Below are 16,264 nucleotides of genomic sequence, written 5' to 3'. Positions count from 1 at the left end.
TTACACACGCCTGCAAAAAGTGTTATGATGTGACGCAAATGTGCTTAGCAGTACAGATAATAAAGACAACGTTATATGTGCATCACACTGTTTTATTTATTCCCAAACTGATTTTCTAAGCATACAGTTAAATGTACCTTAACGTTTCAGTGATCTTGGAATTTAATGTGGATAAACATTTATTGGCAAGGCAGCACGGTGCACAAGTTAATTAAATGGATTGTTCACTCAAAAATGAAACTTCTGTCATAATTTGTTCAGCTTCATGGCGCTAAACCGAAGATATTTTAAGAAATGTGTCAGTGGTTTTGTCTTCATACAATGGAAGTCGATGGGGATCAGCATTGTTTGGTTAACGACATTCTTCAAAATATATGCAAAAGAAAGAAAGTCGTACAGGTGGGAAGGACATGAATGGATGACTAAAGGATTTTCATTTTTGGGTGAACTATCCCTTTATTGGTTTGTACACCGAATAACAATGAAGGTTTCTGAAATACAGCAGTGGTATTCAGTTAGTTTTGTAATCTTAGTATTTCCTCTCCATAAGACAATCCACACCAAGAAGAATAACATCTTTTTCTAGGTCACTGATATGACTGAGCTTTTCATCTCATAATTTTAGTCATTTTTTAAAAGTACCATTTATATGTAAACCTTTTTTAATGAGAATGCGCCCCTCGGGTATAAATGCAATAAGGAAAAGTACATTTGATAGTAGTGTATATGGTTACTTTTGAAAATCTATAATATTAGAACCCTGGTCGCATGAAGGGTAGTCTAAGGATAGTGTGTGTGCTTGTGTGTGTTTAGAGACTGAGGGTCTTAGATTGCTCAACTGTGTTTGAGTTAACTGGAATCAGTGAAGCAACAGTGATTGGGATTGAGAAGAGGAAAAAGCCTCTTTCTCTCTCACCTCGCTTTTTGAAGACCTCCTCTGTCCTCAGGGATGAGCTGCTGAGCCTTGCCAGGACTGAAAATGAAAAAGACACTGTCAACAGATAGACCCACAACACACACAGAAAGAGAGTCAGTCACTCGTCGCTCTTTCACTCTCATAGTTGATTTAAAAGCAACACAATACAGCTCTACATTCTTGTAATGTTTTTTTATCTAGTTGTAATGACGTTCTCTTTATTCATTATAATTAATGTAATATTGAATCCCTACCACTGAGGAAAAACATTACAACCTGGCCCAAAGTTGAAAATGAAATGGATTTAATAGTTATAATGGGAGTTGTAATTGTTTTAAGGGAAACTTCGATGGTCTCTTATGATATGTGATGGGTTCTGATGGACGTTAAATCTTACTGGAATAATGCCCAAAACCAACTACAAAAAGTGAACTTTGTAATGGCTTTAATGGAAAGGCTAATGGTTTATAATGGTATTTTAATTGAAATGATTAGAATTTCTATGATGGTTTCTATTCCGTACTGAAAAAGACAATACCCTGCACAAAACCCAATAGAAAAATGAATGGATTTAAAGGTGGTAATGGGGATTGTATTGGTTTTAATGGAAACTATAATGATGTCTATGGTATGTGATGGATTTTTTCTCTGCTGAAAAAAAAAACAATAGAAACCATGCTATAGTGGTTTTAATGATTTTATATGGATTTGTACTGGCTTTAATGGAAACTTTAATGGTTCTACTGGTATGTGATGGATTCTATTGGTGGGATGTTAAATGCTTTTGGAATAATGCCCAAAACACACAATAAAAAATATTTTGTAGTGGTTTAATCGAACAGCTAAGAATTTCTATAATGGTTTCTGTTGGGTTTCTATAGTTTTTTGTACGTATGGATTTTTGGGAATGGGGTCCCCGCTGGATAAAAAACATAAGCAACCATTAAAGAAGTTATAATGGTTTTAATGGTTATAATGGGACATGTATTGGTTTCCATGGAAACTATAATGGTGTCTACTAGTATGTGATGGATTCTATTTGTATTTGTTCTATTTGGAATAATGCCCAAAACACACTTCATAAAAAAATTTATGGTTTTAATGGAAAAAGGTTATGTGTTGGTTTTTATGGCTTTTTCCCTGCTAAAAAAAACAGAAATCTAATAGAAACCATCACAGAAATTCTAATGGCTTCCATTAGAATTCCTTTACAACCCCAATAGCTTTTTCAATTAAAACCATTCCTTTTTGTAGTTTTTGTTGTGCATTATTTCAGTAGGATTTAACATCACACCAGTAAAATGCATCTACATACAGTAACAGTAGACTCCATTACAGTTTCCATTAAAACCAATACAACTTCTTCAATGCTTTTTCAACAGGTTAAATCTTAAAATGCTCAAAAACACTCAAAAATCTATTTCGTAATCCTATTAATAAGAAAGGCTAATGGTTCACAACAGTATTTTAATAGAAACCATTAGAATATCTGTGATGGTTTTGACCAGGTTTCATTTTTTTTTTCACCAAGCAATATTTATAAAAAATTCAACATCCTAACCATACGTATGTCTTTTTTTTGTATTATTCAGATTATTCTGATTCTGTCTGTCATTTACATTAAATAGCATTAAGGTTCATTACTGTAGTTCATCTTCCAGATGTCGTTTTCGACAGCAGTCACTATGTATCCTTTAGTCATTTTCTGATATTTAATCATACATTATTCCTTTTATTCTGTTTCATTCTGTTTTTCCATTATTTCTTTTCTAGGTAATATCTATTTATATACTTGAATCACAAAATACCTAAATAACCACCAGATTTAAAAGCTCCCTCACCTCAGAAATTCAAGTTTAACCCGTGGTTATAGCTTTTAAACGTACTGAATCATCTTTTGTAGATCTGAAAAATGTACTAGAAGCATCTGTATCACACCGCTGTTAGTGAGAGCATTGTTGTGCAACGGAGGGGCAGTTAAACACAAACAGGCTTTACTCAGCCATTTCTAACAGCGTCCACAGATCTTTTTGAGAGCACACTCACACACCTACACACACACACACACATCCTCCCATCCTCGCTCCATTGCTATGCCCTCCATTTTGGCCTTGGACAGGAAATCAATGGGCGCCTTTGTTTTTGCTGCTTAATTATGGAGGTTATTTTAGTTTTTTGCTGTCGTCCTCTTTCACTGATTGACTCTTTATCTCAGCACGGACACACCTGAATACAGCTGCCCATCTGCATGAGGGCTAATGAAGAAACACGAGTCAGACAAGGCCTGCTGTTTCCTCTCTATCCCTCTTTCTCTCTATCTTTCTCTCGCTCTCTCTGAACGCAGGAAATAACTGGTGCATATTTGCCTGACTGGTCTTTTCTTTGGACAATAGAATTATCGCTAATTTACGATCTCTTGTTATCATGCTGATGGAGTGAAAATAGTCAGACACCCCATAATTATCTGAAAAAGTTATGTTTATTCATAAGAACACACCCCTGCTGATCACATTCACGATGCAAATTACGACTTGGATGTTCAAAAATCCCTCATACCCTGCGAAAACGTGCACCGCTTTATATGCTATCCACGCCGCCGATCAAATGCGTTCCCGTCGAGCCATTTTGTACGGAAAGCTATTCAACAAAGAAACCAACTTTATTAGAGTGGAAAGCTCTCAAAAACGTTCATTCTACTTCATCTGCGATCGCGTCAGGATGTCATGAGCTTTATCCATGCTAACGTTCTAGACTTTCATTGCATCGGTACAGACAGCAAATTTGTTACACCGCTGAGAATTGGCAGGTTTTGTGACACCGAAATCATCGCATCCTGAAATATGGTGTTTATATACACCATTACATGACAGGCCTATAAATCACACACTAAGAGTATTTCAGAGAAACAAGCATTTGTTTTTAGTAGTGCTTTCGAGATTTGTTTAAAGTCATGGTTCTCTGTTGGTTTCGCCTCAGGTCACAGATTTTATAAATTGGAGCAGCCCGGAATTATTGAGCAAAGCCAAATGTCCTGTATTTCAAACTTTGTTACAATTACAATGAACTGCATAAGCAAAAAATATATATATATCATTCCACCTTTTTATTAAATCTTCATTTCTAGATGTATTTTGGCCAGTCCAGTGTCTGTTGAATTTCAACAAAATCAAACCTCAGGAATCATCCAACAACAATGTGAATGACTGACAGCATGACAAGACACATGAAAACTGTGAAAAAAATTCAGGTTATCACATGTCACATGTTGTTCTGCTAAAAAAAGGGAATATGAACTATATGAGTTATTTTTGTGTGTTACTTTCACCTGTTTCTCCAGTATTCATTTTCTGCAAATAAATGCTAATCTAACATATGTGTTTGTATGTGTATATATATATATATATATATATATATATATATTATACCTACTGTTTATACAGTGTTTCTTGAAATTTGGGATTAATATTATTATTAGTTCACAGAATGAAACAAAATTATAATTAAACCTAAACAAATACCAAATAAACGGTAAATTCAGAAAACTGGAAAAATATTTTTTAAATGGTCAATTTTTTTTTCCACGGCTATTTATAAAGTAGTTGCCAAATATGATGTGTGGAGGGCATATTAGCACAATATTTGTTTTTAATGCCCCCTTAAAAACAAAAAGCATCGAAATATGAGGACTAACACTAAAACACTAAACTGTTTGGGGGTTTTATTGGACAAAATTATTTGGCAAAAAGGCAAAGTGTCGGCATATCAGGGAATATGGGTTTTATTCGCATATTCTAAAAAAGTATAAAAAGCTCATAGAAAAGTCCAAAGGAATCTGTTATTAATGTTTTGTTGAAGTCTTGTTGTAATATTTGTCTTGGCCCTTGACCCAGTTATATTGGGCACAACTGCTCAGACTGATAAAATCATGGTCCTTCATTCACGCAAGTTGTATAGCAACCAGTGACTCATTTTCACATCCAGTATGCATCAGACAATCTGTGAATGACCAGTAGGCATTCTTTGAAGCAGAGACTGAAAGGTGTGATCTGACCTGTTCTGTATAATCGCAAGAGGAGTGCACTGTGTTTATTTGATTGTATCTTCCTGTAGGTGTTAATTTGGTATTAGAGGCTTTAGATTGAATTTAAAGTGTTACTTTGCCTTTTGTTATCTTTCATTATGACAGCTTGTGATATTTTGTTACTAATTGGGTGTTATCAGTGCCGGTTCTTTGGCTTTGTTGCAATGTGTGAGATATTAAAGGCCCCATAAATGCATTAGCGAGGACTTGCGACTCATCTCTATGAACTAAATCGATATGCTGGTTAAGTGCAACACCTTTAAAATTAGAGTCTGGAGTTTCGCCTCAGGGCTCGATGTTTCTCAGCTCAGGTGGCCGCTATCTATAAACTAAAAGATTGATTTTGTTTCTTGGTGGCTGCCAATGGAAAACAATATGGTTGTCAATGTGTATCCAATTAGCAAGAGCATGCTGGACGAGTGTGGGGCTGTGACCATCCTCTACTCATTAGCCGGTCATTAGAAAACAACCTCATCAGTTTTCTCGACAGCTGCCTTTAAGATCGAATGCTCTGGCTCTTCACTATAAAGATGTTTTCGGTTTTTCTGGTGATATCTACATGAAATCTCGAGTGATGTCACTCCATCATTGCATGTTCTTCAGCATGTTTTTTCTCTTAGACCAGTGGTAATACTCTCATGTCTACTTGAGGCTGAGACCAAACAACTAATAGGCTTGCTAAAATGCAGTGTGAGGATATTGAGGTGGGATTTGCCGGGGTCTCATAGCAGACACAACAGCCGAACTCGTAAGAGGGGTACCAAGCTGCCATAAAACCCAATAATGTTGCAACCTCTGAAAGTAACGATTTCTAGACCGGTAAGCGACTGCTTGGTTGCCATAGCGATGTGGCTTTTACTTATATTGTCCCTTGTGGTTTGCAGCCAGACTGAGAAACCAGGTCGGCGTACAGCATTGAGTGTTTGTGGCGTTTGCTTGTGAATCGCATTGTAATCTGCTTTCCTCTAGCAAGAACTGCATAAAAAATTTATAAAAATAACTTAATCCAATCAACCCCTATAGAGTATAATCGTTGTAATTGTAATTACTGTACAGTATATGTGGAGCGGTTACTTACCTCCACGAGTGATTTCATTCTGATAATTCAACAGTATAGAATTAGATTAAATGATTGCACATGGAGAATATATAAAGGGATGGGTGGTAACAAGCTTTAGGGTGTCTTCCAAATGAGCGCTGTGGCTGAAAGCAACCTTTCATTGTCTCAAGACATCCCGCTGAGCCCTGCCCGGTTTTGTCAGAGTTAAATGTTTTGAGTGTGTTAGATTACATTAACCACGCCACAGAATACTGATTGCAATAACGGCCCCAATTAATATATGTCACTGATGCGTTCAACGTAATTATAGATTGTCATCGTGATGCCAGCCTAAATTTAGAGCCATTGGTGCGATGAACTAGTCGGACCAGTCGTGCCCAGCGTGCATTATTAGTAACTCTGAAACGTTCGAGGAAGAGAGACGCCAAAGGTTAAAGGTCACTGAACGGCTGCGCAATAGATGAAGATCCCTATTGAGACTGCTTCTCTCTTGACCCTTGCCTAGTCCTTACGGTGTAGCTCTACAGCTAAGACTAAATGAAGTTCTCTAATTATTCCTCTGAGATCCACTTGTGTCAAATGGACTTGAGTCCATTTCAGACTATAAAAACATTTGGTTTCTAGGACCGTATTTGTCCCATGCCATGTGTCACCGCTATTACCACCAACGGGAGGAAATATGGCCGCTCTAGTACGGAGGTCCAATCGTCAGCCAATAAAGAATCTACCCAGAATCTTGAGGGGCTTGCCAACCTGTAAGAATGCGGAATTTGAGCTTTGGAAACAATATTTATGGAAAAGTTGATGTCAGGTTTCATTATTTGTAGGAAATGTGTCATTTAATTGTGGTTTTTAGAAATCGAATTCAGAAATGACAGTCTTTCTCATTTCGAGTAGATAGGATTAGGAAAAAGATGCTCATAGACGTTGCAAACATGGCCGCCGAGTGGCACGACTTCATGAGTGCTACGATTGATTGATCATGGAATGGAAATAAATGTAAAGTAAATGTAAAACTTTTAACAATTGTTTTGATAAATACAGGCAAGAAAAAGGATACAAAAGAAATTTCAAAGTAGACACATAAAATAAGTATATATATATATATACATTCATGTACTATTATCAGTCCACACATGATTGTAAAACCTCTCCTTGACGTGAAATTTGAATTTTTTGCACCGAAACAAAATCACAAATAGAGGTATGTAATTAAGTCTATAGAGCACAATACAATATATGATAGTATTGCTAAATAATACGACCATTCTAATAAAAGCAAGGCTAATTAAATTCACAGAACCCTAAGCTAATCTAATATAAAATCTAATATCTAGGATTTGATTAAATAAAACAATATCAGGCAATAAAAAAACATGACCATTAAAATGTTCTGTGGTGTTATTGGCCTCTGGAATAATTAGCTTTCTTTAATACAGATGTAAGTTGTTAACTGTATTTTCATCTAATCGAATTGCTAGCTACAGTAGTTTTTTCTTGTACACTCCTCCTGTGTCCATCCACCTTTCCTCTCTCCTGAGGAAGATCGTAACTGTCATCATGATTAATTCCCAGGCGCTCTTTGAGAGGAATGCGATAGCAATAGCATGACAGTCATGTTGGGGCAGCTTGAGGTCCGGGTCAGAGTGGAGGTCAGGTTGGGTTGGCTCTGTCTCTTCTATGAGATCAGCCCAGTGAAGAGGAAATTATTTTAGAGATGGTTGTGGGGTAGGATGTGAGTCACACTCTCAAACTTCTGTCCAGTCCGTTTAGCGCTGTGAGCTGAATAATATTATTGGCGACTGACCTCTTCACCAACCACTCCAATTTTCATTCCATGTCAACTAGCATTCGTTCTTCCCTTTTTGCAGTGTAATACTGTACCTCACTTCAAGTAGGTAGCTTTATTTTAACCCCTGACCTCACGGCAACCTCTTTTGAGTGGACTGGGTTAACATACTTAAAAGCATATTACACAACAGAGATTGTGCGTCCATCTGTGGAAATGTCATCATAAGGAGATGCTAAGGTTATCTTAGGTCTTCAAAAATACATTGAATATAATAGAACAAATATATCCCAGACACTTAATTCTGTCATCCTTTACTCACCCTCTGAATCTTGTATAACCTTCTTTCTTTTGCAAAACACAAAACGGGGGTACCCATTGACTTCTATTGTATGGGCACAAAACCGATGCAAGTCCATTGGTTGGGTTACCAACATTCTTCAAAAGATCTTATTTTGTGTTCTGCAAAAGAAAGAAAGTTATACTGGTTTGAAAAGAGGAAAGGGTGAGTAAATGATGGGTGAACTATACGTTTAAGACACTTCCACGCCCTAACAACTAACTATTCCATTTGGGGTAATTCAACTTGAGGATTTCTGGTAGAACCGGTGCGTCACAGGGTTTGCATGAGTAGTTGATTTTCCCTCATAAGCTCTCATAAGACTTGACGTCATCTGTTTCCGTGTCTCCACACATTGTGAGTTGTGCGCTGGATCTCAGGACACCCACACACACATCTATACCATCATTTAAGTCCAGTATTTTACACAAGCTCGAGATTCTTACACTAACAGAAGATGCTTTAGCGCTGCCTTATGGGTTGAAAAAATGCTGGTGTCTTGCACGTCCTCCACGTAAGCGCGTCATGGAGTGTCTGCTCATTTCTGGTGGCAAAAAGAGACACAGAAGAGTCTTGACTGTTGAGCAAAAGGTATTGCGAATCCTTGGGAAATGAACAGGTTATGAATGCCATTTTAAAGAGCATTAGACTACAGAGCGCTCACAGGAGACTGAAGCATTCAAGGGCTGATCGATCGACCGGATCGAAGACGAGAGAAGAAGATTCTGAAGATCGTAGATTATTCAGAGGTTTATTGATCTGTCAGTGGTGAGGAGATCGCATTCAGGTTCACTTGAGCACAGGTGCACTCCTAGAACCTCCTAGAGTCAAAGTTTGACGGGTTGGCATGGTCCAGGAAGCCCTTGCTCGTAGTCGTTTGACTGCGAGATGGAAGTCATCTGGGAGCTGGAAATTTGATATAATATCATATATTATGTATAATTGTTTTTCATGATACCCATTCCTATTGCTTTAATGTTGCAATATTATGTGTTTTTATGTATGCATTTTTACGTGGGTTGTCTGTGAAGAAAATGTGATGCTTTTGTTTTGACCCAATCCAATAGCCATCGACCGCTGTTTCTCCCAACAGAAGGCTCGCTGTACATCTACATGGCTTCAAGCGCAATCGGATGCACACAGAACATGTGCCTGCGAATATGCATACGCAGATGCTTAGTGTGTGCGTGCTCTCTTTTCTTGAGCGCGTACACGCACGGCTAATAGGAGGAGTGATGCATTGCCCCTGACAGATCATACCACGCTGTACCAGAATAGCTCTAAACATATCTGAACATCCATTCCAATGTTTCCCCAACGCGTGCTTTGAATATCATATCGAAAAGCACTCTGTCTCTCTCACATAACTAAAGAGCGGATTTGTATTGGACGAGTGATTCTTCATGCTTGTTGAATTCACATTTGTTTCAGAAATCGTTCTGCCTTACTAATAGCCACTCAAAACAGGGAGGCATGGGGGCATCCTGACTTTTTTTCTCCGTGGTTGGTTTGTGGTAGTGTCTCAACTCGGTCCGTCTTTTAAAAGTGATATGTTTAGTATCCAACAGAAAGACCCACTGAGATGCCTTGAGATTTACACTGAAACACAAAGTTAGGGTGGTATATTTTTAGCATCTCCTCCAGCTTTAAGGTAGAAAAAAGTGTGTGGTTTACGTCACAGACTGGTGTAGTGTGTCTGTGTTCTGTTAGGGGATGTCTTTTATCTGTAAAACACTACAAATGATAAGACTGGAACTAAATTGAGATAAAATGTTATGAATCCAAAAGTACAAAAACACTATTCATGATCATAAATCCATTGTAATGAACGCCACACCAAATAATAACCATCCAAAAACAATGACAACCACTAGCGAAGATATACACAAAATATTGAGGGAAAATAAGGAACACCTGGAAAACTCTAGGATGGGATTTTACAAAATGACGTCAAGATATATCCTTTAAAATAAATGACATCCCCTTTTAGAACACAGACACATTACAGAATAAAATAAATAAACTAACAGAACGCGGACACATTTCTACTGGAAGAGTGATGTCAAAAAAACGGTTGATCTGTTTAGGCGGTGTTGAAAGCTTGTGTCTTTTAAATTCAAGTTCTGACAATATTTTGAAGCACACTAGTTCATCTTTAAGGTTAATATATTCATACTAAAAACCAGTTTCATTTTGATTTTATGAAGACTTCAAGGCAAGTTAATTCGCTCAGCAGTCATCACCTTTTTACATTTACATTACATTTATGCATTTGGCATCACCTTTTTACTAGAATTAGAAAAACGCGAGATATCAAGATGTTATATAATTAAGAAATAAGAAATAAGAAAAAGGTACCAGGCTGGACTTGATTTCGTCCATTGAGAACTGATTGGATTGCTAACAAAATATAGGCAGATTTATAGTTTGCAATCAGTCAGTCATTGGGGCCACGCCATTCCTCATGACAGGAAGTGAAACGAGGGTGGGAGTTTAACATTTTTGATTTAAGAGCACGGGAAAAAATAATTATGAAGCACACAGATAAATCATTTATAAAAACATTACAATATTCCATTTAAAAAAGTAAATTGTCATCTAAAGTTGTCACAAAAACTTGCCAGCTAATTAGCTAACACCGCAAGTCTGCTGTTGTGGATCATAGCATTCTAGTTAAGGACTGGCTTGCATGAAATTTCCAGATGGCCTGTCGCTTTGACGCTTCGCTGGTCTGAAATGCGGGGGCGAGGGAGTGGAAGGGACAGGGAAAGGGGAGATGGTTCAGAACACATGTGCTTATCAGAGCTCACACTTACCCCGCTAGCGAGGAAAAGAGGAGACATCCTGGCTAAACAGCGACTGTGATCTCATCTTTGATGTGATTATTTGCAGCGGAGTAGAAGGCAAGCGGGAGTGTATGTCGCCCACCAAGCAACTCACAGGAATGCCCACACTACATCGCTGCCTTTATACCTAATCGCAGTAAAAAAACACAGTGGTCAAGAAGGGTGTTCGTGCTGACCAACAGAAACATTCCATTGCTATTTATGCCCTTGAGCAAATCACTTAGACAAATCTTGCTTAAAGCAAATTGTCCTTGTGTACCATTCTATGGCGAGACATGGAAGTCATGGAAACATGACTCGGTAGTCTGGCAATAACTAAAGATTCTTCATTCAGGGTTAAATTGAACTTGGTGTTCTCTTTGTATGCATAACCAATTCATATTCATTTTCAGTCAACACAATTTAGTCAAGCCATTAACGCTCGAGCACAAAATGAATCCGAGACCACTGTAATCTTCTCCCAATCTCACTTTTCCATTGTGGCAAGGAAGAATTAGCGAAGCAGCAGAAGAATTCATTCATTAACCTGAGTCTATATATTATGTGATTACGTTCCATTATCGTACCACAACATGTTTTTTTCCCTTCCAATGCCGACATCTAAAATGACCATTTTCCCTGCGCCAGGGATAAAGCCTCTAATGGCAGAACGGGGCCATTACAAACCTCCTGTTTATTTTAATGGAGACACAACAATAAAACATATTTTGAACATATTTTTCAAAAGCAAAGTCGAGCCAGCGTGGTATTGTGGGTTGGGTGCTTTAACACTAACTGTGAAATAAAATAAAAAATTCAACAAAGCTTCCTCACTTGAATTTTTTTTTTTGTGCAGCTATGTCCTTGTGTAAAGCTGTGCCGTCTGTCTCTCTTCTCAATTTCCCTCTTTTTCCCATCTCACACACATTTGGCGTTTGGAGAGCACATAAAACCATGTCTCGGTTCTGAGCCATCCTGCTCTTCAGCCCATAGGAAAGATCTTTCACAGCTCTGGACGCCACCCTGTCTCCCCCAATGACACTCTCACACTTACACTGCTGTCTGCCAACCCGAAACTCAACACTCGAACCTTCAACATTCAGACAGGCCCGAGCAGACAAGACATCTTCATCTAAGTGACATTTCACCCAAAAATGGAAATTCCACATTATTTACATCCTGTTCCACATGACTGTTATATGAGTTTATTCTCTCTGTGACACTTGAGGAGAAATCGTGAATCATATTAACACTGCTGTTTTTAATGAAAGTGAATGGAGGGTGAGGTTGGCACTCATTAACATTGTGCATTATGTCATTTTTGGGGTTCTATGCATAAATAGAAGTCCAAAATAGATAATTGTGCCTTTATCAAGATATTTTATGTGATTTATGTTTCAAAAGGGAATCTTAAGTGTTGTTTCTGGAGAATCATGTCTCCCATCTTCTTATTGGTTGTGGTTATGTCATGACGTTCAGTTTCACGGGCAGTGTGGACATTTGACAGACATTTCATTACATGAATTCATTTGACAGACATTTTTGTTCAAGATGACTTACAGTGCATTTAATCTATACATTAATATTTATCTGTGTGTTTTGATACAAGACATGTTCTACCTGGGCATATCACATGCCATCATGGCATTTATTTATGGCAGTCGTGGTCTAATGGTTAGAGAGTCGGACCCGCGATCTGACTTCATTCTGTTGTGAGTAGCAACACGTTGTTGGACCTAAGGAAGTCTAATCTGACGGTATTCCTTAATCAGAGCTTTATATGAGGAGCACTGCTGTGCAATATTCACACTTGCTCTACCTCTTTCATTCTATTTTTTATGTGTAGTGTTTTTGTTGTGGGCAATCCCGGGTTATGGATGTGACATTTTCAGTCAAACCTCGACATAAATTCTGAGAGAATGGATGTATTACCAATATATTCCAGCCATCTGTTTATATTTTGCTAAACCCCTGAGTCCAGACATCAGAAAATGATCATTTTTTGCACGCGTTTTATATTTTAAAAGAGGGAAAATTCATATGTTGTGGATGTGACAGAAAGGATGCACTTTTTTGAGAGACAACATATTTTGTGGGATTTCTGTGAATTAAAATGTGCAAACAAGAAGCAATAATACCCATCAACTGGAAAAGGGATAGCTCTTTATGTGATATAAAATAGTATCTGTATTTTCATGTGTCCATTTAAGGAATAGGGAGCGTTATGGATGTGACAATCCACTTACCTGATGGACGATCATGCTTTAAAAACAAGCACAAATAGATGCTCTAAATTCTTCAAGAGTGACTTCACATGGGTATTTACACCAACAGTTATTGACATCTGATCTATCAGTAAGGTGAAACACTTTTTTTCATCTTAAAGGGATACTTCTCCCAAAAATGAAAATTCTCTCATAATTTACTCATCTTCTGTTGCAAATCTGTATACATTTCTTTATTCTGATGAGAGAAAGATATTCGGAAGAATGCTTGTAACCAAACAGATCTTGCCCCCCATAGTAGGGAAACACAAAAGACGACATTTTGAAGAATGTAGGACAGAAAACACTTCTGGGGCACTTTTGACTACCATTGTATTTCTTCCCACTATGGTAGTCAATGGGGGGGGGGGGATCTGTCTGGTTATAAGCATTTTTCCAAACATCTTTCTCTGTCTTCATCAAAACAAAGAAATGTATACAGATTTGAAACCACTAGACAGTGTGTGACATTTTTGGGGTGAACTATCCCTTTAACCGTTAAGGAAGATAATAAGATTTTTTGACATAACCTTACATATGTCCCTTTTTTATTTGCATATAAACATATTAATGACTAAAGTCTCATATCACTATATTCAGCACAAACTGCTCCACAATTCCATGCAAGTAATATCTATGTACATTCTTTTGTTTTTGAGCATATCATGTAAGTCACTTACATGACTTAAGTCACTGAAGTAAGGCAAGAAAACACATACTAAACACATGTACTAACGTTTTTTAGTACGGATCTTGTAGACTGGAGACCCGACAGTTACTCCCTACTGCCATCAGTGAGTCCTCAGGCTGTGATAGGACGTTAGAGGAGAATGTTGAATGTTGAATGCTGAAGGCTGTGTGCTGGAAATGACATAATCTTTTGGGAATGCCTCTAAAGGTGACCATGCCATGGTTGAGTCTGCCCAAGAACACGTGGCAGATTTGTAGCAGGTCCAATATACAGTACCTGTCACCAGGCCTGCGGGGCGCTTTAGAAATTCAATTGAGATAGAGAATGACATAGCTAGAGATCGTTCGAAATGTCTTTCCTTACGTAGTAGTATTTTTTGTGAAATACAGTAAGTGCTTTTCTGTAAAACACATTTTAATTATTTTCTGAAATCATGAATCTCATGTAAATATTGTTTTTCATTTAGCGTTAGTGGTTTCTGATTTTTTTCTCTCCCTCTTAACAAAAGCCCTCATTATTTCTCTTTCATTTCTCGATAACCCTACACTGGAATCTAGTAGCGTAGTGTTGAACCCAGACAGCAAATTATTTCGTTTTTACTTCAGAAGACAACCCATTTGATCATCCATCATCCATGTTTTTTTAAAAGGTTGTTTTGGAGCTGTTTATGAGAGTCTGGCCGCCTGTCTGGAGAGACAGGAGTCGTCGCATCCATAGCTTTAGGGCCCGATTTGCATTGGTAATAGCCGTTAAACGTGTCAATGGAATCCACAGTCTTTGACTCTAGGATCTCAGGTGTGTGTTTCTGTAATGGCTTTCATAGCTGCAGGCAGAAATAAATCACTTTATATCACTCAGTGTGCCACAAACAGACCCGAAAGGTTTGTGCTTGGTGTTTTTTTAATCAATTTCTATGGATTGTTTTATCTTTGGTTTGGGCAAAGTTGTCATCAAATACAATTAACTTCTTTAAATAGAGTAAAATTGCACCCCTGAGGGTTTAAAGTGAGTCACATTAGGATAAGTGTTTGAGACATTAGACCAAGCGTGGACATTACTGGTGTAAACAGCTGAGAGGACTTTTTACGTTTTTTATGAGAAAAACTAAATATGGTAAGTGAACCTAAAGTTTAAAGCGTTTTTGTGTATCTTGAACGCTTAAAGTCATCAGCACCTTTATCTCACCTGTTGTCTACACAAAGAAATAAATTAGTGCTGTCAAATCGCGATTAATATGATTATTTAAAATATGTTTGAGTGGATTGCAAATTGATATGTATGTACACATGTAGTATATACGCATATATACATTATATATATATATATGAATAAATACACAAAAATACAGTACATATATTTATTGCAGTAATATATATTTTTTACATTGTGTATATCATATTTAAATATAAATGTATGTATATTTATGTAAATATTTGTTGCATATGCCCATGTATGTATGTGCATTTATATATACATATAAATATACCTGCCACACACATGTTATTTAAACACAGACATTTATTTTGTAATCGATTAATTGTTTTCAGTTGTAAAACGAAACTCTCAGCATCATTTTGACACTTTAAAGAAGCCGGCCATCACTTTTACATGTGCTTCCGTGTCATGCTGTAAAAGCACGGATTCGATTACACCCAAACCTCCGGTGTTCACTCCCGGACAGTATTTTAACTAACTGACAATCTTTTCGTCTTCAAGTAAATGGCTGAATGACACATTCCTAAATAACGCCTGATTTGTATACATAGTTTAAGCTTGTCCTCTTGAGAACACCCTTCAGGATCTAGAATCCTGATTAAAGCACTGTAGTCCAGAGATAGCAGCAGTGATGCTAATCCCTAACCTCATCCTGTCCATCAACATAGCGACCATCCCTGTGCAACTAATCATTTATAGATTTTTTCCCCCAAGAAGCCAGAGTTATCCTTTTATGCCTTAGCGTCAATAGAAACAAGGTTCTGATGCAGTTTTGAGTCTTTTTAAACAAATGAGATTTATACAAAAGCCCTCTAAATGGGAAAAAAGAGTGTTTGGGGCTGTTACTGAAAATACTAAATGCATTGTCAAATCTAATATACTAGTACAATGTTCTTTTAGCTGAGGATAGAGTATGACAAGCTCAAGGCAATTTTATCATAGTGCTCTGTTAATTGTTTTTTCTTATCAAAGTCTTCCCAATTTGGCACCTGTCACATCCACAGTCGAACAACAGAATTCATTTGCACATATATGAATGAAATCTGTTTGCCAGCAATGGTCACAACTGTTGAGATGAGCTTT

The 16,264-nt window shown here is 37.4% G+C and overlaps 1 protein-coding gene across 1 annotated transcript in view; it reads left to right on the top strand.

Annotated features, from left to right (window-relative positions):
* Positions 1-16,264, top strand: part of nrxn3b (neurexin 3b) — a 248,514-nt gene that overhangs the window by 146,600 nt on the left and 85,650 nt on the right. The window lies entirely within an intron of this gene.

Source organism: Triplophysa dalaica, chromosome 13, assembly GCF_015846415.1.
Source record: "Triplophysa dalaica isolate WHDGS20190420 chromosome 13, ASM1584641v1, whole genome shotgun sequence".
Lineage (NCBI taxonomy): Eukaryota > Metazoa > Chordata > Actinopteri > Cypriniformes > Nemacheilidae > Triplophysa > Triplophysa dalaica.
Note: the sequence above shows the minus strand (reverse complement) of the source record. Positions and strands in the feature narration are given on the sequence as shown.